We start from the raw sequence: 24117 nt of genomic DNA, 5'->3' as shown, positions 1-24117 counted from the left end.
GCCGAAATAAGTTGGAATATCTTGTTCATTGGCGCGGATATGATATTAGTGAACGCACATGGGAGCCATCCAGGAATCTAGGAAATGCATCAGCTAAAGTCAAAGTTTTTCATCAACGACATCCATCAAAACCAAGATGAAAATCTCTCTTATAAAAGAGACAAGATTGAGGCAAGATAACATTCAATTTCCTATCCTTGTTTGTAACTTCTTTGCATTTGTGACGCTAATTAGATGGAGAGCCAACAACCAGCGGATTCAACTCAAGAACCTTCGTTTGCTGACCTGCCGGACGAGACATTACGATTGTCACAACCTTCAAGATGACGCAATCGAGATGAAGATCTTCAAGAACGACATGTTCTTCCTCGAACAGATGGTGAGATACAACGCGTTTGGTATCACGATTTGGAAAGGGACTCTCGATGTTTGGTGATTTTGCTAGAGGTAGGAACAACTCCTGATGGTGTTCCGAATATTCTATTCGAAGGAAGTTACGAAGGCCTCAACAATGATCAAATAACTGGGTGGTCTTCCCGCCCTGGTATGGGACACTACCGATGGTTGAGAGGCCCTATCAATCATCTTTGAAGAGAATAGAGATCAGAGTATGTGGCGAATACAATTCGTCGCATCATAGATTTCCTCAACATATGATGACCGCTCCTCGTGGAACTCGTCTCTAGAAGGGGGGGTAATGTCACGGCCATAATCATGTGAGCTAATAATTACATATAGAAATAGGTAGAAGTAAGTAAAAGTAGATAAAAGTAAGTTAATTCTATAATATTTAATATAGAAGCTTCCTAGAAACTTCCTAGACGCTGTTTTGACTTCATAGGTGTCTTTAATTGACTTTTTGGATTAGAAATGTGATCAACAAGTTGGCCATGTGCCACACATGTTGTTAGTTTGAAGATCAAGCTAACTATGTGGCCCACACGTAGAAAAACTTGCCTTGTAAGTCAAGGCATGTGTCCTACAAAGTCAACACATATTGGAGGTCCTATAGAACGTCGCCACGTAGCCTCTAGTTAGATAGTATATATAGAGACAAGAGTGAAGGCTTCTTCACTCTTGTCAACTCCTTTCTTGCTTCTAGTCCAGGTTCAAGAGTCTTTAGTTTCTTGTCTTGTGGCAATAGTCATTCCAGTTTCCTTTTAATATACGTACTTGTTTATATTTTGACTTATTATATCGAGATAGCCTTTTGGTATATATTTTCCCTCATCGAGTCTTTGTCCTTGACAGATTGACAAGAGTACACTTACAATATCAGAGCTTTGTTTTTTCTTGAGTAAGAGTGGATTACCCCTTTCTCTTGACAAGACATAAGCGTATTAGAAGTTTGCGGATTACCCACTTCTAAACTGATATTGTTCTTAGTATCTTCTTTGTTATCAAGTCTTTCTTTTCTTTTGTCATGAGCAATATCAAACAAATTTTTCTTCTTAGTGTCATTATGGCAGAGCTTGTTGAAATGAAGAGTGCAATGGCACAAATGCAAGAGCAAATGAGGGAGTTAATGCTTGCGATGCATCAACTCAATTCACCAACACAGGAAAGAACAAGAATAGCAGAAAGTGGAGATATAGAGATGATCGGAGCTGCTTCAACATCTACAACAAATCACGTTCCTTCTCCAATTGTACAACACTCTATAAGTACTAGAGAACCAAGAATTGCCTTACCTGAGAAATTTGATGGTACGAGATCAAAGTTTCGAGGGTTCATCAATCAAGTACAATTGACAATTGAACTTCAACCGCAAAGCTATCCAACTCCAGGATCACAAGTCAGGTTTATTGGCACTCTACTTTTTGGTTCTGCATTATCGTGGTTTTCGTCTTTTCTTGAACAACGAAATCTAATATTGGACAATTTGGAAGCTTTTTTGGCGGAGTTTCGATCTATGTATGGTGAACACGATGTAACTCGTGTTGCAACAAATAAGATCCGAATTCTGCGACAAGAAAATCGCTCAGTAACAGTATATGCTTCACAATTTCGACAACTTGCAATTGACATCAAGTGGGATGATGCTGCACTCATCAGTCAATTTCTTTATGGATTGCAATACAAAGTAAAGAAATTGATGCTCAACTTACCTGATCCTCAAACTTTGAGTCAAGCAATCGATTTTGCGATAAAATGTGATAATCGACTTTTTGAATTTCGATCTGAGAATCATTCACGGGAACCTCAACATTATTACTCAATGGCAACATCAACATCTTTGCCAAACGTACATTCAGAAGTAGAAGACATGCAAATTGACGCGGTACGTTTTAAACCTCTAACTGAGCAAGAAAAGATTCGTCGTCGTCAAGAAGGATTAGGTTTATATTGCGGAGAACCTAAGCACACTGCTCAACATTGTCCAAAGAAACGACGCAACTATAAAATGAGGGGTACGACGGTCAAAGAAGACAACATGTCGGAAAACGGATTCGTCCAGCTACAATAGGGACCGTGCAGCTGGAACCTTATACAATTCCTAATGAAGGTCCTATCCTCTCCTCAGAACCCTCTCCTTGTTTTATAATAGACTTATATTTAGGACCTAAGAATTACAAAGCCTCTGCTTTATTAGATTCGGGAGCCTCAGCATATTTTTTAGATGAACAATTTGTTAAAAGTCGTAAAATACCCTTTGTACAGAAACCTAAACCAGTACATGTAGAAGTCATAGATGGTCGTCCCTTGTCTTCTGGAGATGTCACTCATGAAACTCATCCTATAAAAGTAACAATAGACGGTCATGATAGCTACATAGCTTTTAACATAATTAAATCCCCGTCCAATCCAGTTATTTTAGGTTTATCCTGGCTAGAAAAATATAACCCTCGAATAGATTGGAATTCACATAAACTTGACTTTTCCCAGAGCGTTATTAATAGTTCTACAAACCAAGTAAAAAATTATAAGTCTAGTATAGTAAAACCCGTACTGATAGGTGCAAAAGCATTTATACACACAGCAAAAGAAAGATCAACTTTTGCTATTTATGCTGCACCTATTTCTGAAAACGTAAAGACTTCAAGTGGCATTCCAAGTCAATATCAGGAGTATCAAGACGTTTTTGAGAAAAAAAATGCAGATATTCTTCCTGAGCATCGTCCATATGATTGTTCAATCGACCTCAAGGAAGGAACTCAGCCACCATTTGGACCAATTTACAGTTTATCGCAAGATGAGATGGCTGAACTCAAGACATATATTGACGAGAATTTAGCGAAGAATTTCATACGCCATTCAAAATCTCCAGCAGGAGCTCCAATTCTATTCGTAAAGAAAAAAGATGGATCTTTACGAATGAGTGTTGATTATCGAGGACTCAACAAGATCACAATCAAGAACAGGTATCCATTACCTTTGATATCAGGACTCCTTGACCAGTTGAATCAAGCTAAGATCTATACAAAAATAGATCTAAGAGGAGCATATAATCTAGTACGGATCAAAGAAGGAGATGAATGGAAGACTGCGTTTCGAACCAGGTATGGACATTTCGAATACAATGTCATGCCCTTTGGACTCACGAATGCACCAGCTGCTTTTCAACATCTCATGAATGATGTATTTCGTGAATTCTTAGACAATTTTGTCGTCTGCTATCTAGACGATATCCTGATCTATTCTAAGAACATCGAAGAACATAAAATACATGTTCGTCAAGTATTACAAAAACTTAGAGATACAGGATTGTACGCCAAGATGGAAAAGTGTGTATTTCACACTACTCAAGTTGACTTTTTAGGATACATCATTTCAAATGATGGTCTCATGATGGATTCTAAGAAAGTCCAAACAATCATGGATTGGAAGATTCCAAGGACGGTAAGAGATGTCCAATGTTTCTTGGGATTTGCCAATTATTATCAGATCTTCATCAAAGATTTCTCACGAGTTGCAGCTCCACTTACACGCTTGACTAGTAAAGATAAATTTCAATGGAATCAAGAAGCAGAAGCAGTATTTGAAGCCTTGAAGACATCGTTTGTCTCTGCACCAGTCTTATATCGTGTTGACTTTTCCAAGGCATTTTTTATGGAAACAGATGCATTAGATTTTGTCTTGGGTGCAATTTTATCACAAATGGGAACAGATGACAAACTTCATCCGATAGCTTTTCATTCAAGAAAATTCTCAGCAGCCGAGATCAATTATGAGATCCACGATAAAGAACTTCTTGCGATCGTGGATTCCTTTCAAGAATGGCGTCATTATCTAGAAGGTGCTTCTAGTCCAGTCACTGTGTATACAGATCACAAGAACCTCGAGTATTTCATGTCAGCACGCGTGTTGAATCGTCGTCAAGCTCGTTGGAGTATGTCTTTGTCAAGATTCGAGTTCATTATCACTTATCGGCCAAGAAAACAACAAGGTTTATCCGATGCCCTATCTAGACGTTCTTATTTTGCACCAAAAGAAGGAGATGCAGCTTTTGAGCAACAAAGAACGGTCCTCTTGAAACCGGAGCAATTTCATCTCCGAGCAATGAAATCAACATTGACTGTTGATTCAACTTTTCTCAAGCAAATCCAGTCCAATATGTCCTCAGACCCTCTTGTTTATGATATCGAGAATAATTCTTCCAAGTCTCATGATCCTTCTAAGTTCGAGTTCAAGAATAATCTATTATATTTTGAAGGACGCCTATATGTTCCAGAAGGAGAAGCACGTTTATGTGTTCTTCAAGCACATCATGACTTTCCAGCAGAAGGGCACTTTGGATATAATAAGACTTTGGAACTCATATCAAGAGATTTTTGGTGGCCACAAATGTGGAAGTCAGTCAAAGACTTTGTACAATCATGTGATATTTGTTCAAGATCAAAAATTCCTCGTCATCGACCTTACGGACTTCTTCAGCCATTACCTATACCAGAACAACCATGGTCTTCTGTTTCTATGGATTTCATCACAGATCTTCCAAGCTCAAGATCTTATGATTCTATATTTGTGATAGTAGATCGTTTCACCAAGATGGCACATTTTGTGCCATGTACAAAATCTATCACAGGTGAAGAAACAGCTAAGCTTTTCATTGATAATATCTATCGCTATCATGGATTACCTAAAGATATCATATCGGATAGGAGAACTCAATTTGTGTCAAGATTTTGGAGGACCCTTTTCAAGATTTTAAAAGTGGACATAAAGCTATCTTCGGCTTTCCATCCTCAAACTGATGGACAAACAGAGCGCGTAAATCAAGTCTTGGAGCAATATTTAAGGTGTACTATCAACTACCAACAAGATGATTGGACAACCCTTCTGCCATTGGTAGAGTTTGCTTATAATAATGCGGTACATTCTTCCACGCAACAAACACCTTTCTTTGCCAATTATGGCTATCATCCACGACTTGATACTTTTGATTTTTCAAAAATTGATAATCCTACAGCAGAAGATATGGCAAATCGGTTGTCAAAGTTACATGCAATAATGAAGACGTAATTGAAGGAAGCTCAAGAACGACAAAAGATAAACGCAGATCTATATCGTAAGGAGCAACCACAAATCAACGTGGGTGATAAGGTATGGCTACTTCGTCGCAATATCAAGACTACTCGACCTTGTGACAAGTTGGACTATCGTAGGCTTGGCCCCTTTTCTGTTTCTGAACAGATCAACCCAGTTGCATATCGGTTATATCTACCGGAGTCAATGAAGATCCATCCTGTATTCCACGTGTCTCTTCTTGAACCATATAAGACAGTGGATATACAAGGAAGAAGACAAATGCCACCGCCTCCTATAGAAGTAGATAATAATGAAGAATTTGAGGTGGAAGAGATATTAGACTCAAGGCGGCGCCGAAATAAGTTGGAATATCTTGTTCATTGGCGCGGATATGATATTAGTGAACGCACATGGGAGCCATCCAGGAATCTAGGAAATGCATCAGCTAAAGTCAAAGTTTTTCATCAACGACATCCATCAAAACCAAGATGAAAATCTCTCTTATAAAAGAGACAAGATTGAGGCAAGATAACATTCAATTTCCTATCCTTGTTTGTAACTTCTTTGCATTTGTGACGCTAATTAGATGGAGAGCCAACAACCAGCGGATTCAACTCAAGAACCTTCGTTTGCTGACCTGCCGGACGAGACATTACGATTGTCACAACCTTCAAGATGACGCAATCGAGATGAAGATCTTCAAGAACGACATGTTCTTCCTCGAACAGATGGTGAGATACAACGCGTTTGGTATCACGATTTGGAAAGGGACTCTCGATGTTTGGTGATTTTGCTAGAGGTAGGAACAACTCCTGATGGTGTTCCGAATATTCTATTCGAAGGAAGTTACGAAGGCCTCAACAATGATCAAATAACTGGGTGGTCTTCCCGCCCTGGTATGGGACACTACCGATGGTTGAGAGGCCCTATCAATCATCTTTGAAGAGAATAGAGATCAGAGTATGTGGCGAATACAATTCGTCGCATCATAGATTTCCTCAACATATGATGACCGCTCCTCGTGGAACTCGTCTCTAGAAGGGGGGGTAATGTCACGGCCATAATCATGTGAGCTAATAATTACATATAGAAATAGGTAGAAGTAAGTAAAAGTAGATAAAAGTAAGTTAATTCTATAATATTTAATATAGAAGCTTCCTAGAAACTTCCTAGACGCTGTTTTGACTTCATAGGTGTCTTTAATTGACTTTTTGGATTAGAAATGTGATCAACAAGTTGGCCATGTGCCACACATGTTGTTAGTTTGAAGATCAAGCTAACTATGTGGCCCACACGTAGAAAAACTTGCCTTGTAAGTCAAGGCATGTGTCCTACAAAGTCAACACATGTTGGAGGTCCTATAGAATGTCGCCACGTAGCCCCTAGTTAGATAGTATATATAGAGACAAGAGTGAAGGCTTCTTCATTCTTGTCAACTCCTTTCTTGCTTCTAGTCCAGGTTCAAGAGTCTTTAGTTTCTTGTCTTGTGGCAATAGCCATTCCAGTTTTCTTTTAATATACGTACTTGTTTATATTTTGACTTATTATATCGAGATAGCCTTTTGGTGTATATTTTCCCTCATCGAGTCTTTGTCCTTGACAATGTATAATCTTTAAAGTTATTTCAAAAATAGAATCTAGAATATTATATCTATTTTTATACCAAAATGATAAACATTTGTTATTACATAGTATTTGGAACTTTACTTTTACACAACTTTTATTTTTAAAATTTTTATTTAAATTTTTATCAGTTTCTAAATTGATATATCATCATTAAACAGAGTGCTACTTATTTTCTAATTTCCACCATGTCATTATTGAAAAAGATGAATTGATAAGTTGAAAAAAAAAAAAAAAAAAAAAAAAAAAATCATACTTAATTAAAATTAAAATTAAAATTAAAAATATTTATGACATGCAAGAGAAAGAAAAAAATTGCAGACTCCAGAAGGGCTGAATTCCAAATTTAATTTAAATAAATTAATTTCCATATTTACAGCAATTGTTTGTCTCCCCAACTTCCGGTCGCCAGCCGCTAAAAGACGACGACCATGAGACGCTCCAAACAATCTATGAACGACAGCGTTTGTTGGATCCACGTCCACAATTAGTCCATTCTTCGTAAAGTGAGGTCGTTGTCCAGAAACGTTCTCTCCGTCCGCTGGACAATCGTATCGTTCCCCAGTCGGTGGGTACAGTTTGAAAACAATGTCAGTGTGCCAGAGGATGCATTATTGATTTGAGATTCGGGCATGGGTTTTGTCCAAGGTGCGTGTTTTGTCCTCGCCATGACATTGCAAAAGCGTTTTGTCAGAATCACTGCAAGTTGTGGATCACTTGGAGCTGCTAATTGCTGTGAAGGTTAATTAGAGGAGGTGGATATTGCTGGAGGTCTTACAACAATTTGTTTTACTATGTGTTTAGCTGGGGAAGCTTTCAGTCCTCCTGGGAGATGGGATTTCGAGATCGCATGGGATCCAAGCTTGAAACGTGTGCTTCGTAAGTATGTTTTTTTCTTCGATTGTCTGCAGAGCGGGTTATGAAGTGCGAAGGATGCAGGGAGCTTGTCGCGGTATGCTTTAAGTCAATGAGGTTGCTGAGTGTGGATTGATTGGGCTGGGATCGTTTTCAGGCTTCAAGCAAACGCGAAGTCTCATAGATGTTGCTCTCTGCCGTATGATTTGCAGCAGCGGGGCTTCATGTGGTCTTTTGGTGGTGGCCGATATAGACGTGGCTTCGATTCGATATGCAGCGTTTGAAACATGCAGTGTTTGTATGACGAGTTAAGTATGTGGATAGTGAGAAATCTGTCGGACACACGTGCTGTTGCTTTTCTTCCGGATAGGAACAATGTAATGCTGATGAAGGAGCTTCTAGTTCTGCTCTTAGAGGTTGTTGATATAGGTTTGAGTTCTGATTAAATTATTTCAGGACAAGCTGGAAAAGGTTACGTTGACAGTGCGTCATTACTTTGCTGCTTGTTTGGTTATGCTGGACCTTGCAAGGGTTCCTTCGTATCATATTTGCAGAGCTGCGCACCTTACACCATTCACTAAATTATTCCATTTTTCAGTGTTTGGGTCATTCTCTCTGCTCCATCCTGGATATTGATTGGGTCAAAGCCTCGCTGAGAGTATATTTGTGGAGATAGGCATGTCATCGAAATTGTGGCACCGAGACCGCCAGGGGGGTGCTCCAGGTATCCTGTTTGAGTGAGCCCCAGCTTTTATCCAATTTGACAACAGCTGGGAAACTTGAGCCTGACAATGAGGGTTGTGCCATGGCCGGTTAATCTCTGAAAAAAAAAAAAACGCCACATACCAGGTTCAATTTCAAAACGAATGTAAGTTTTGATAGCCTCATCCTCTAACATTGACAATTTCAGCCTCTGATAATTTCCTGCGACGCTACAAGATACTGTCATCTGTAAAAGATTTCATCCCATGAGCAGGACACACAACGAAGAACATAAGCATCGGAGACGTTATCCATGTCTACAAACCTCGCCACAAATAAAGCCATTGCACCAACACTAGAACCATCACTTCATCTAAACCTCACTCTCACGTCGATCTCCAAACAGAAGCTATCGAAATCCAATTATAGATATCGACACAGACAACCCCCAAAACAACCCAGTCAACGCCGCAGTACACTCTCCAGCTGAGTCTCAGCCTCGGAAATAGCGCAGCCATAATCACATACCAGATTTCCTGGATCTGAAACATTGCACTCCAGTCACTAACTAAAGGAATTCGGGTATTCTACCTTAATCTAACATTCAGAACATCAATCCCTCAGCCTCGAGAGATGAGGAGAAGAGAGAGAGACCGAACGACCCAAAATATCGTGACTGAGATTCTGCCCCTCGGAGCCAAAAATACTACCGCTCACCATCCAGAGTGAGATATGTACCCCTGAATGTGGCGTCAATTTGAGCTGCGGCATCAGGAGATCTCACTCGGAGGAGGTCCCACGTTTTCTGTGATGTTTACCTGATGCCGTAAGACCTCGTCACGGTTGAAGCACGTTCGAAAGAAATCCCCGTGTGTCCCGATTCGGGGCAAATGCGATTCCGGTGAGTCCGCGACGTTTTCCCCACTTTCTTTCTCCCACTGCGTTTTTCGTCCCTCTTCGCCTTTGGAGCAGAAGAATCCCTTCATTATTAAAAGATACAGGGTCAACGTTGTTGTTGTTACACGACAGTGTATCAGTCACAGATCTATTGTAGGGGAAGTTATTTGTTTCATCAACATGGATCTAATCTTGGGGAGTGTGTTTTCGGTGCATCTGGACCCTCTTCCTTTGTACCCAGCAGCTTGCCTCAAGGTCCTTCAGATGTTTAACTTTAGTTTGAGGTGATCCTGTTCGTCAGAAGTATGCAGACAGCTGAACTTTTTGTTGAGTACTTATTGTATTCCTTCTGTCATTTTATATCAATATGAAATACTTTCAGCAAGTGAGTTCGACATGTGTGAATACTTGTCGTTTTTGTCATTACCTTTCTGGAGTCAATACACTCCACAAAATGTATCCTATGATGAGCCCCGTTTGGAAACAGACACATGTGATACGAAGAAACGTACATGTAGGCGATATGTATAACCATCGAAAGAACCTCAGTCGAAAGATGGTGATGGGTTGCACATCACAGAGATCAGATGCTTTCGGGTTTTTGTTGCATCACTGGTTCTCACAGCACCCAAACAATAAAATAACCTAAGTCGACGTCGAATTAGAAAGTAAAGAGTCAGTCCTCATGAAACCCTTCGGCTCGCGTAGGACTGGGGCGACAATTCTTCCTCATAACCTGGCTAACTCACCTGTGGTCAAACATGTTACATCACAACAGCAGCAGAAGACGAATGACCGCCACCACAGGGCTCTACAGAGCCACACAGGCCAACGCCATGCGCCGCAGGCCGCAAAATGGCAGTGAGGAGGGGAAGGGTTGGGGTTATGTAGCGGATAGATGAGCTCCAAACCCTAGAATGACCATGACAGTAAATGCCGAGCCTCTGGCATCTCTGTAGATGGGTGCACATCCATCGGTCCCTTGACTCCCCTCTTAACAATCGCTGACCACCTCAGCCGATGTGACTCTTACTGGACGTTTTATTGGATGTGAAATCCCATGGTATGAGGTTGGACACCTTCCACTGGGATTTCACTTCTCAAGCTCCGATACTGCATTGATCAATATGGGGCTGTACTGTGTGTGGAGCATAGACGATGTCTTCTTGCCCTCGTCAACCATCCTCTGAAGAAAGCGCAAGAAGCATCAGCCTTGGAAGGCAATAATCATAGAAGCAACGTATGATCGTTTTTAAAGAGCACACACTCTTTCTATCTTGAAGTAGAAAGAGGGGACTGATCGACACTAGTGAAGGAAACAACAAGATGAAACATAAATGAAGTAAATCAAAAGTATCAAGAGAAGGATTCGAGGAGCGCAGAAGGATAATATACTTAACTCACATACAACTGCGAACTCCCAGGGTATAAGTAGACGAGCTGACCATCACCATCGAAATCAAGTCTCCAAGTGCCAATGGACTGTTGTTAATACCCTCGTTACATTTCCCTCCATTAAGAGATGGATTGTCATTCTAGAATTCAATCATATAAAACGAGCTTCAATGAGTATGAATTGGCTTTCATCGTCACAAACTTGATATAAGGAATGTGAGCTATAGGAATCGATAAATGGGAATGCTTTGAAGTGTCCACATTTTCTTGGGACTTTTTCTTGAATTTTCGGGTTTGCCAAATCTGATGGTTGAGTACATCCGTCAAATTTCAATTTGACGATTTCATACCCACATTACAGAAATTGTCAGAAGCTGCCTCAAAATGTCTAGCAACTTATTCCCGTAATGTACTCATGTATCCTGCAAAACGCTGTTTTTCCTCTACAGGTTTAGAAATCGAAGGCTAGGACGATTCTGCGGAGGACCAAACAGGGAGGCATCCTTGATTAAGTTAAATTGAATCCTTAGCATCCAAATAGGGATTTAAGGGGCTAATCCGATCAGAGTTCTACAGCTTTTAATGGGATTGTGCGTAGTAGTACCTGCATGGGGTCAGTTCTTCGTGGAAACAAGCAGCTTGACTATTACATTATCAGAATCGTCAAGGGAAGTTGTGATTAAGCAATTGGTATAAATGTAGTTCCCAAATATGGAGGGACTATGGCTGGAATAGTTGCTTACCCTGCTAACCAAGCAGATGGGTGTACTCCTTTCTTCGAATCTCTCAAAGGCCCTAATACTAAAAGGCCGTCCTGTGTTTTCGTTTCTTGATCGTGGAGGCAGTGTTCTATGCCCAGGTTGCATTTTGTATGACACGATTAAAGTTTTCGTTTCTTGATCGTGGAGGCAGTGTTCTATGCCCAGGTTGCATTTTGTATGACACGATTAAAGTTTTCGTTTCGTGGGTTTTTGCTAAACAAGAATTCAGGGTTCACACGCCCAATTTGTTGAGCTTTAAGATACACATATATATACGACGTCCTTTACAATTTGGCTTACATCCTTTCGCACATATATTTCCAACTGCATAGATAATAATAATGTTGCTCTTCCGTTTCATTACACAGATGATGTCCTAGTCTCAGTGCATCAATCGAGGTCGTTACTGCGCTCCTGATCCAGAACATGATTTCAACAAAGGATATCAAGAAAGAGATGTTGTATTAGAAAACCTGCGGCAGTTGTATATTCCAAGTTATGTCAAAGTGGCAAGATTGCTGATGTGTTGTTTAGGATGACTTGTAAAGCCAATGTGTGACTTTCTGTCAACACTTTCCCTTACATCAACTATCTTTTTACTTCAATGAACTGTCTATGTAGATGTGATATACAAAGGATGTTCTAACACCCCTCCTTGCTATGGAATCATCCACAAAAAAAAAAAAAAAAAAAAAAAAAAACTTTCTATACTAATTTAATACCTTCGTAATATCTTGTTGCATTCTACAAAGCAACAGCAGTGCTTTATTTTTAATGGATTGGATAGATTTTGCAGTGGGCATTCTTCTTTTTGTTTTATTGAGTGTGTTTTCCAAGTCTTCAATTTTTTTTCGTATGAAGTTTTTAATTGGTTAATAATCTCTGAGTTTTTCCTTGTAACTCTAGGAATTGGTTTTGTGGAGCATGAAGTAGAAGGTTGTTTTACTATGAAGGTAGAAGTGGAATCCATAGTTAATGTTGCAGGTGGTAGAAATGAAGTTTCTTCAGAATCAAGGTCTCAAGAGTCTTGTCTTGTCATTGAGGCAATGTATTGTATTTGTCTCTAGAGGATGAAGCCATGGTTAGTAGCTACAGCTGTTCTAAAATTCATTGTTTTAAAACTAATATCTAGAGATTTGAATGTAATGGAAATTCCCATACTTGTGCTCAAATAATTTGTGGAGAACATAATCCGAGAGTAGAAATAGTGTGGCTGCCAAGAAGAGTCTAATAGTCATGATAGAGTGAAGGTTCTTCTTCTTCTAGTCAGAGGCTACTTGCTACTGAATTGACTTAGAAGATTGAGAAAATTGATAATGCACTAATTGGAATTGAAGTGGAAATTCAGTATATAGTAAAGGATTTTGTCTCAAAAGATGACATTGTATGGAAGCTTATTGAGGATCTTCAATTGACAGCTTCATACTTATTAGATTTTCCTACTAATTTTCTTCATGATGTAATAATTCCAAGATTGATTCAAAATCTTGGTGTAAGTAATGTTGCGTGTCGGTTGCTTCATTCAATAAGGCTGTTTTTTAGTTTATAGGATAGTTGATTGATAGAAATTGATATATATGATATGAGAAGAATTTGAGATAGGAATAATATTTGTAATAGTATATTGATTGAATGGGGTGTGATGATAGAAGCTTACCATCATAATCAAAGATGGATAGAGCTAGCTTTTTAATTAATTTGGGACTCTTTTGAAAAATAATATTTAATCTAGCTCTAAATTTTTCAAATAAACCATGTCTTAAAGGTTTGGTGAACATGTCAGCTACTTATTCCAATAAGGATACATAAATAAATTTTGTTTCTCCTATTTCAATTCATTTTCTAATAAAGTAATGATGAATTGCTATATGTTTTATATATGGATTGATATCAAGATTTTTTGTTGTTTTTATACCTCCTTTATTGTTGCAATAGATAGAGATTGATTTTGATATTTTCAATGCAAAATCCTTTAAAAGTTTATTGAGCCAAATTGATTCTTTTATTGTTGTAGGCAATTCCATGTATTTAGCTTTTGAAAAAGAAAGAGCCACTATTGGTTGTTTTTTAGAAAGCAAAGTTCTTGGACTTGCTCTTAGCATGAATACAAAATCAATTATTGATTGTCCATCAAATCGATCTCTAGTCCAATCTATGTCTATATAACCTGAAATTATTGTTGCTAATTTTATAGTATAAAAACTTTAGTAATCTAATGTGCTTATAATATATTTTAGAATATATTTTGGAGGTGATAAATAAGGGATTTGTAGTCTCATCATAAATCTACTTACAATTCTAATAGAATAAAATACATCAAGACTTGAATGAATAAGTTGGATAAGTTTTTCAACTATGGATCTATGATGGATAAGATCAATAGTATCTTCTTCCATATCTTGTGTGAATTTAAGTCGTTCAACCATTAGAATAGACTTATCTTGACATCCTTCTAAGCCAAAATATTTTATTACTTGAAGAGCATAACTTTTTTGTATCATGAATAAACCTTGAGTTACTGCAAAGATTTTGGCTTTGAAGTAGAATGTAAGATCATATTATTCTTATTCTAACATTTCAAATTTTGATTCTAATTATGATTTCAACCATGTGATTTATTTAATTCAATTTCCAATGAAGAACAAGTTATCAACATAGAGAGCTAGAAGGAGGCTTCTTTCTTCATGATGTATAACATAAAGATTATAGTCTTCTTCTCTTTTTGTAAATCCTTGGTGACATAAGAAAGAATTAATCTTATCGTACCATATCTTGAGTATTTTTTTTTTAAATCATAAAGAGTTTTATGAAGTCTACATATTAGATGTTCATATCAAAGTTTTATAAATCCTTAAAGTTGTATGATGTAGATTTCTTGCTTGAGATCTTTGTGAAGAAATGCAATCTTATGTCCATATAATAAAATTATTATTTATTTTTTATAGAAAGAGCTAACAGTATGCATATGGTGTCCCATTTAATAATTAGAGTAAATTTTTTTTCATATTCTAATTCTTCTTTTAGTTCAAAGCTTCTAACTATTAACCCGGATTTTTTTTTTTTTTTTTTTTTTTTGTAGAGTTCTATCTGCTTTCAATTTTTCTTTGTATATTCATTTTGTAGAGATTGCATGGTATCTTAGAGGAAGAGAGATTACTATCTAAGTCTTATTTTCATAAATAGACTTAATTTCTTTCTGTAGTGAATTTTTCCATCCGTCATTTTGGACTACCTCTTCAAATATTGTAGGTTCAATAAGAAGATTTAACATACCTCAAAAATAATCTTAGAGCCAAATTAGTTTTTTTTTGAGTCACTTGGTAGATGTTGAAATATTTAATGATTCATGGCATTTAATATTCCAAGCAACTTATATTTTTGTCTCAATGTAATAAGTTGAGATATCATCTGCTAAATCTAAAGTTATCTATTCATCAAGAGTTTCAAAATCAATAGGAGGTTGTATGAAGTTACTTCTGATCTAAAGTTGACTTAACTTTGAATTTAAGATTGGTTTGGAGATTAGAAGAGATTGTGGTTTTGTATTTGAAGTTGATATAAAGATTAGAGAAGATTGTTGTGCATGTACAAGGTTTGTGAGTATATTGTCATCTGTATGCGAGAGGATTATTTGCTCAAGTGGCAAGTTGTGTAGTTGTTGTATCTCAATTGTATAGATGTCAAGATTCTTATTTTTGTCAATAGTTTTAGTAGTCTTTGATATTGTTGTTGAAATTGATTATTCATTGAAGAAAGCAGTTATGAAGTCAAAAGTGTCAAGATTTGAGTTATTGCTAAATGAAGTTAAGAATTTATCTTCATCAATATAGAAATTTTTAGTAATTAGAATTTTTTTGTAATTTGATAAAAAGATGTAATATTCTTTTGACATACTATCAATGCTAAGATAAAGTTTCTATTTTGATTGCACTTCTAGTCTATGATATTGTGTGTTGTCCTTGCCGACAAAACATAACCATCCAAAGATACGTACTTTATTAAGATCAAGTTTTGTTCCCATCAATACCTTGCATAGTGTGTGGCTTTCATTTGCCTTGGTGGGATTGAAATTCACAAGGTGAATAATGTTATGAGCAACTTTTATCTACAACTACGTTAATATGTTCCCTCTTAATAACATTGTTCTAATTTTATTCAATATAGTGCAATTTTTCTTTTTAGCTATCCTAGTCTGTTGGAATGTTCAAGCAATACTTAATTGTCTTATGATTCTATTATTTTCAAGATAAGAAATGAAGTTTGCTAAAAGATATTCTTTTCTCTTGTTAGACCTCATATAGAAGATCTAATAGCTAGTTTGTTTTTCAACCATGGTGTGAAATTTTTTAAACATCTCGAAAGCTTGATATTTTGTTGATATAAATAAATCCATGAATATTTGCTATAGTCATCTATAAATAAGATGAAGTAGCAATAGTAACCTAAAGATTCAATTGGCAAAGATCCTCATAAATTTGTATGAATGAGAGCTAATAGTTTAGTAGTTCTTATGAAAGAAATTTTTAAGATTTTGCTACAAGTTTGTTTTCCTTAGTAGTAAATATGGCAATTTTGGTATTCTACATGAAAAAAAGGTATTGTTTTTACTAATTTATGAGAGTTGATAAAAACTAGGCTTTTATAGTTTATATATCATAATCATTTGTTCCATAATTTGAATAAGTTGGTAGTATTATTTAAGTAATTTAGTTCTAGTATGTTATTGGTTTTAGTTGGATAACTATTTGTGTTAAAATTTTGGTCAAGGTATTCTAATTTATACAATTTATTTATTTATTCACAAGATCTTTTAGCTATTATTCTATGCAATTTTTGAAGTTAGATGATATTAAATTTAGTATGACTAAAAATACATAAGTCAGTAATTTATCATAGTCAAAATTTCCTAAGTCAGTAATTTATCATATTGAAAGTAAGTTTTATGTAAACTAAGAGTGTAACAAACATCTTTTAGAGATTTTATTTCTCCATTGAGCAATGATAAGTCAATTAATCCTGGCTTTGCTATTATATGAGAGTAGCTTCTTGTAAATATAATTGTGGTATTATGACATGGATCTATTTCACTAAATGCAGAATAGTTTCCTAAGAAATGACAAGAGGCTCTTAAATCAAGGATCCAATGATTTTTTGATTGATTGAGAGAGAATTTCTAAAGCATCCAAAATTTCATCATCACTTTAAAAGTTTAGTAAAAAGTGTTCACTTGTGATCTCTTCTACAAAATTAATTCTTATATTCTATGATAGAATATTATTGTTATTTGTGAAATATCTTCTTAAAGTAGAGTTTTCACTTATGTGCTAATAGGAGATTGGTGGGAAAGCTTGGCAATAACAAGAAATATGAGTAATTTTTCCACATTTATAGCAAACTATACTATTCATTGTAGATATATGTATAGTATTGTAGTAGTATCAAGGATATGAATCTTAAAGAAAGAAATCCTCAATACACTCTTGTGTCATTGATAAGAACTAAAAAGTCACTCAAAGATGACATAATATTGAACTAGAATAGATATTGTTAAAAACAAGAAGACTAGAAAGTCTTGAAATAAGACTAAGAACTAGAAAGGCATCAATAAGAGTAAAGAAGGCTTTATTCTTGCCTCTATATATACTCTTAACTAAGAATTGCATAGCAATGTCCTATAGGACCTTCAAAAAGTATTGACTTTATAAGACATGTATCTTAACTTATAAGTCAAATTTTTCCATGTCTACACTACATAGTTAGCTTGTTTTACAAGCTACCAATATGTGGTTAATTTTTTGAACAAGTATCTAATCTATCAATCAACTACAAATATATGTAAAGTCAAAGTAATATATATAAAGCTTCTAAGGAACTTCCCTAGAAGGTACTATGAAATCAACCTACTTTTATTTACTTTTATTTACTTTTATCTATTTCTATCTTCTTCTATCTAATCATATAAGTATTTACTAGAATATATATGTATATTAGTAATATTATCCCTTCATTTAAGAACAAGTTCCACAAAGAGCAGCCATTATGTGTTGATAAAATCCAAGATACAACAAATTATATTTGCTACATACTCTGATCTTTGTTCTCTTCAAAGATAGTTGATAGATCCTCTCATCCATTGATAGTGTCTTATACTACAATAAGAAGTCCATCTTCTTATTTTTTTGTTGTTGAGGCCTTCAAAACTTCTTTGAAATAAAATATTTGAAATACCATCAGGAGTTGTTTTTATTTCTAATAAAATCATCAAATATTGGGAGTTTCTTCCAAGGTCGTGATACCAAATACATTGTATCTTGCTATCTATTTGAAAAAGGACATATCATTCTTGAGGATCTTTATCTTGATTATGTTATCTTAAAATTTTTAATAATTACAATATCTCATCTAATAAATTAGGAAGTAAAAGTTCTTAGGTTGAATCTATTGATTTTTGTTTTTCCATCTCTTTAGCATCACAAATATATAAAATCTACAAAAAAAGATAAAAGATAGAATGCTATCTTCCTTGCATCTTGTTTCTTTTATAGTAGAGATTTGTTATTCTTCATCTTAATTTTGATGGACATTGTCAATAAAAAGCCTTAATTCTCTTTGCTACATTTACAAGATTTTTTATTGGTTCCCATATGTGTTTATTAATATCATATCTATGCCAATGAGTAAGATATTTCAATTTATTTTGACACCACCTTAAATCTAAGACTTCTTCTATCTTGTATTCTTGATTATTATCCCCTTCTATAAGAGGAGGTGGCATTTTTCTTCTTTTCAAGATATTTACTATTTTATATGGTTCAAAAAGAGATATGAGAAATATACAGTGAATTTCCATAGACTTAGGTAGATATAATTGATAAGCAAGATGATTGATTTCTTCACTAATAAAAAAAAAGTCTAAGCCTATGATAGTCTAACTTGTCATAAGAACAAGTAGTCTTGATATTGTAATAAAATAATCATACCTTCTCATCTATGTTAAATTGTGGTTATTCCTTATAATAGGCATCTGTATTAATCTTTTATCATTCTTAAGCTTCCTTTAATTATGCCTTTATTGTTGCATGTAGCTCTAATAAATGATTTATCAAATATTTTATAATAGAATTATCAACTTTTAAAAAATCAAAAGTGTCAAGATATAGATGATAACTATAATTAACAAAGAGAGGTGTTTGTTGAGTAGATGAATGTACCAAATTATTGTATGCAAACTTTACTAATGATAAAAGAGTTGTCCAATTATCTTAATGATAGTTGATGGTATACCTCAAATACTGCTCCAAAACATCATTCACCTACTCCATTTGTCTATTAGTTTGAAGATGAAAAGTCAAAGAGAGCTATATATCTATCTTTAAAAACTTGAAAAAGGTTTTCCAAATTCTTGATATAAATTGAGTCCTCCTATTCAATATAATATCCTTAGGCAATCCATGATAGTAATAGATGTTGTTAAAAAAAAGCTTAGTCGTTTCTTCACTTGTGATAGATTTTGTATATGATACAAAATATGCCATGATGGCAAAACAATCTACTACCATGAATATAAAATCATATAAACCTGAGACTAGAAGATTTGTGATAAAATCCATAGAAATAAATGACTATGGTTGTTTTGGAATAGGTAAGGATTGAAAAAGTCTAGATAGTTGATGGCGAGGAGTTTTGAATCTTGAACAAATATCACATGATTATACAAAGTCTTTGACTACGTCTTCCATTTGAAAACACCAAAAATCTCTTGATATTAGCTTCAAAGTCTTGTTGTATCCAAAATATCGAGCTACTAAAAAGTCATAACAAGTTTAAAGAACACATAATTGTGCTCTACCTTCTAGAATGTATAATCATCCTTCAACATAGAATAGGTTGTTTTTTGAACTCAGACTTGAAAGATTTATTCTTCATATTATAGACAAGAGGATTAGAAAACATACTTCATTGGATTTTCTTAACAAAGATTGAATCAATAATTAATATTGATTTTATTGCTCAAAGGTGAATATGATGTGGTTTTAAGAGAATTATTTTTTGTTCATTAAAAGATGCATCTTCTTCTTTTGGTGTAAGATAAGAACGTCTAAAAAGGGCATCTAAAAAATTCTATTGTTTTTTTGGATTGATAAGTAATCTTGAAATCAAATCTTAATAAATACATGCTTAATGAGCTCCGTGACAATTCAAAATACATGCTGACATGAAGTATTCAAAATTCTTATGAGTAGTATACATAGTGCCATATGACATATTTTCTTTCTTATGAATGTACCAAACACCTAGCTATAGAAGGTGAGGTTGTATTTCACAAACATCCAAGAAATAAGATTGTGAGAAAACCTCCAAAAACTGCATTGATGTGACTCAGCCACCAACTTGAAAGGTAAAGCAAAAGTTCTAGCAATTATTTTTCCTTCTCCAATTTTTAATTTCAATTCAAAATTAGTATGTAGCTTGATCTTCAAGTCTTTCAATGCCATGCCAAATTTCTTCTTAATCCAACTAGTATATCTCCAAATATCATAGAAATCCTATCCAACTCCAAATTGCCAACTTTCAATATGTTTTTGTATCAAAATCCAGATAGCTCCCAATTACATCATTGAATTATCAAAAAAAATTATATACACTTAGAAAACCTAATTATCTAAGCATTATCAAAATTTGAACTATAAATGTGACACCAATTTTATTAACTAGATGAGAGTACTAGCTCTAATTTCATTGCATAAATTCCAAGTTGTCAATACAAAAATTGACTTCCAATAACAATTACTAATTCTTTCCAAATCCTACCAAATTCAACCTTATGTCTATAGAAAAAGCTTCAACCTAGCTCTCAAATCCTAATCTTTGATCTTCAAATGAATCCCTATTTTGTCCTAAGCGGTTGTTTTAGTAGCTAGAGGTCTAATTTCGACCTTGTCTAACAAACAATCAATCCTCGTATATCAATCTAACCTATCCTAAGGAGTTTTTAGTCCAATCTTATCCTTAATTTAATCCTACTATCAACTATAGTAATTATTTATCTCTTCTAACTTGATTTTATCAATTTATGGTCTTTCTAAGGTAGTTAAAGAGTCTCTATAGCTAGAAGATAAAATTACTAATTAACCTTAAACCTACTAACTATTAAGATAAAAAATAACCTAAGAGGCTATTATAAAAGCCATGTTTAGATACCTTGAATTATTATTGAATCAAGATAATAATTTATTAATTAGAAATTTAATTTTGATTATAATTTCACTATATAGTTGTATTATATCACGAACATGGTGACTAAACTCAAGGCGTCTTTTAAATAATGATACTATTCTTCAAATGAATCTATGATTGCAAGGAGTTCTTTGTCATGGATTTCATAATTAATCTTGGTTGTTGAAAAAAAATTGGAATAGAAAGCTATTGGATGGAGTTTGTTATCTGCTTCTATTTGTGATAATACTGCATCTAAAGCAAAGTTTGATGCATCTATTTTCATAAAAATACCTTAAAAAATTTAATATGATATAAAATTAGCATAGAAATAAATTCTTTTTTTAAAGCATCAAACAATACTTTGGCATCTTTATTCTACTCAAATTTATCTTTATAAGTCAAATGTGTAAGTGAAATTACAATTTAAGAAAAAAAATTGATGAAGATCCGAAAATAATTGAGAAAGCCTAAAAATTATTGCACATTTCTTATTATTCTTAAAATCTTTCAATCTACAATAGTCTAGACCTTCTTTGGATCTATCATTAGCTTTTTGTTGGAAATAATGTATCCTAAGAAAACAACTTGTGTAATATAGAATATACACTTTTCTAACTTCACATATAATTTTACATCTCTAAATTTTTGTAATACACAACAAACATGAACTTCATGCTCTTTTATATTCTTAGAATAGATTAAAATATCATCCAAATAACAAACAACAAAATTATCAAGAAACTCACAAAAGACATCATTCATTAGATGTTAAAAAATAGTTGGTGCATCTATGACTCCAAAAAGCATGACATTATACTTGAAATGTCCATACCTAATTTGAAACATAATTTTCTATTTATTTCTTTTTTTAAAGCATATTAGATTTTATACTCTTCATAGATCTATTTTTATATAAATCTTTGCTTGATTGAGTTGATCAAAAAGTCTTAAAATCAAAGGTAGAAGATACTTATTCTTAATGGTGATCTTGTTGAATCCTTGATAGTCTACACAGCTTTGCAGAGATCCATCTTTTTTCTTCACAAATAAGATAGGAGCCTCGGTTAGAGTTTTAAAATAGCATATGAAATTCTTAGCCAAGTTCTTATTAATATATTCTTTGAATGCAACTAACTAGTTTTATAATAGGCTATAGATTGGTCCAAATAATGGTTTAGCTCTTTTGTGAAGATTGATAGAACAATCATAAGAACAATACTTTAAAAGAATATATACATTTTTTTTTTCAATAACATTTTAAAAATCTTAATACTAGCTAGGAATACTATTTGACACATTTTCACCATGAGAAATGGACATGGCATATGTAATAAAAGATAACATTTCTTTTGTAGCATATATGAAAGCTCTTGCATCTACTAGTAAGGTTTTGGATGTATTAGACTTATGTATTTTTACTTGAGTAATGAGATTTTGGATTAAACTATTGAAAAAATTAAGGTTACAAAAAATCCAATCTATCTAAGCATTATATTTTTTTAACCAAAATAATCCTAAAATAACCATATTAGATGGATATCTTATCATATTATATATTATTGTGCTGTTATGATCTTTAATTGCTACATCTTAAGAAATAGTTTCAGGCATAACATCTCTAAAAGATAAAAAATGACCATCTATGACTTCTACATGTATAGGTTTAGTTTTTTTGACTAATGATATTTCTTGTTTCTTGACAAAATCTTTGTCTATAAAACAAGTTGAGGCTCTTCAATCTAACAAAGCTAAGACTTTGTGATTTTTTGGTTCTAAATAAACTTCTATTTTAAAATAAGATAATAGATCTATACAAAGAATAGGACCTTTATTAGGAGTTATGTAAGATTTTAGCCACACAATCCTTTTTGTAGTAGAAGAAACTTATTTTTTAAGACATTTTCTTCTTTGGCAACCATGATTCTCATTTTGTAGTTATGTTGTTTTTTTGAATAATATTAAGTAGTGCGTTTAGCTTCTCTACAATATAAGCATAATCTCTCTTTGTCTTGTCGATTTTTTTCCTACTTTATAAGGAATTTAAAACATATTATTTTAATTTGCATTGTTTCTGGCTTTGATGAATAAGTTTTTGAAAACTTGGGAGCTGTCATTATTATTTGACTTCTTCTTCTTCAACTAAGTCTTTATTTCTGACATCTTTTAAATAATCGATTATTACATGGAATAGCTTAAGTAATAAATTCTTTTAAAGATTTTACCTTTGACATTGTCAATAATAAATCTTTGATATTATCATTCAATCTATATCAAAATTGATTGATAAGGGCTTTGTCATTCAAGTCAACATCACAAGCAAGATTTTAAAATTTAGTAGCATATACGGTGGCTGACCGTAATTCTTTTCATAAAGATAAGAGCTTGGTCTTTGCTACTCTTTTTCAATTAGTTTCTGTGAATGTGGCCATAAATACTTTTAAGAATGAATTCAAATAATAAAAAAATCTTAAATCATTTTTTATTTAAAATACAAACCAAGAGAGAGGATTTCATGATAGAAGTGCACCTATGAATCTAACTTGAGTTAATCCATTAAGGTATTAAAAGAAATGCAACCTTAGATAGAGTTTGACTTATTGCAAAAATCCTTGAAAATTTGATCTTGTTCCATCAAACTTCTCAAGTATACTAATTCTTGTCCCTATTATACTTGTAGAAGCAAAACCCCCTAGATTTGGTTATAAGATTAATTTACTTGCTTTCTTCAACTACACAACTTCTTGACACAGACTCTGAACTTTTTTTGTAAGCATAGAAATAGTACTTCTATGATTTATGTTGAAAACACCTAAGATTTTTATTCTTAGAGTACTAATAAGCTCATGAAGATCTGTAATAGTTACAAATCTATTTTTACTTTTGCTGAGAATAGCATCTATAATCTTTTTTTTTATATATAACTCAAATAAGTTCAAAAAATCAAATTAGAGGAAGATAATTTACAACCTCTAATATTAAATAAAAATTTCTATAAAGAGAGATAATTCACACTCTTTTAAAAAAAGATCAATATTTGAAAACAAGATTCTTTGTTTAAAGATAAATAGTCCATAACTTTTGAAATATAGCAATAGAAGTTAAATAATTCACTTACTTCTAAAACAAGTTAAAAAAAATAAATTAGTACTCTTATCAAACTATCAAAGATATGAATCTTAAAGAAAGAAATCCTTAA

At 33.9% G+C, this 24117-nt stretch overlaps 1 long non-coding RNA gene across 1 annotated transcript; it reads left to right on the top strand.

The window, feature by feature from the left end:
- Positions 1 to 7691: 7691 nt before the first annotated feature.
- Positions 7692 to 8549, top strand: LOC149988031 (uncharacterized). The gene is made up of 3 exons (XR_016505800.1): positions 7692 to 7740; positions 7897 to 7971; positions 8105 to 8549. It is a non-coding gene; the product is annotated as an uncharacterized LOC149988031 (long non-coding RNA).
- The last annotated feature ends 15568 nt before the right edge of the window (positions 8550 to 24117 follow it).

The sequence above is a fragment of the Physcomitrium patens genome, chromosome 12, assembly GCF_059467195.1.
Source record: "Physcomitrium patens ecotype Gransden chromosome 12, ASM5946719v1, whole genome shotgun sequence".
NCBI lineage: Eukaryota > Viridiplantae > Streptophyta > Bryopsida > Funariales > Funariaceae > Physcomitrium > Physcomitrium patens.
Note: the sequence above shows the minus strand (reverse complement) of the source record. Positions and strands in the feature narration are given on the sequence as shown.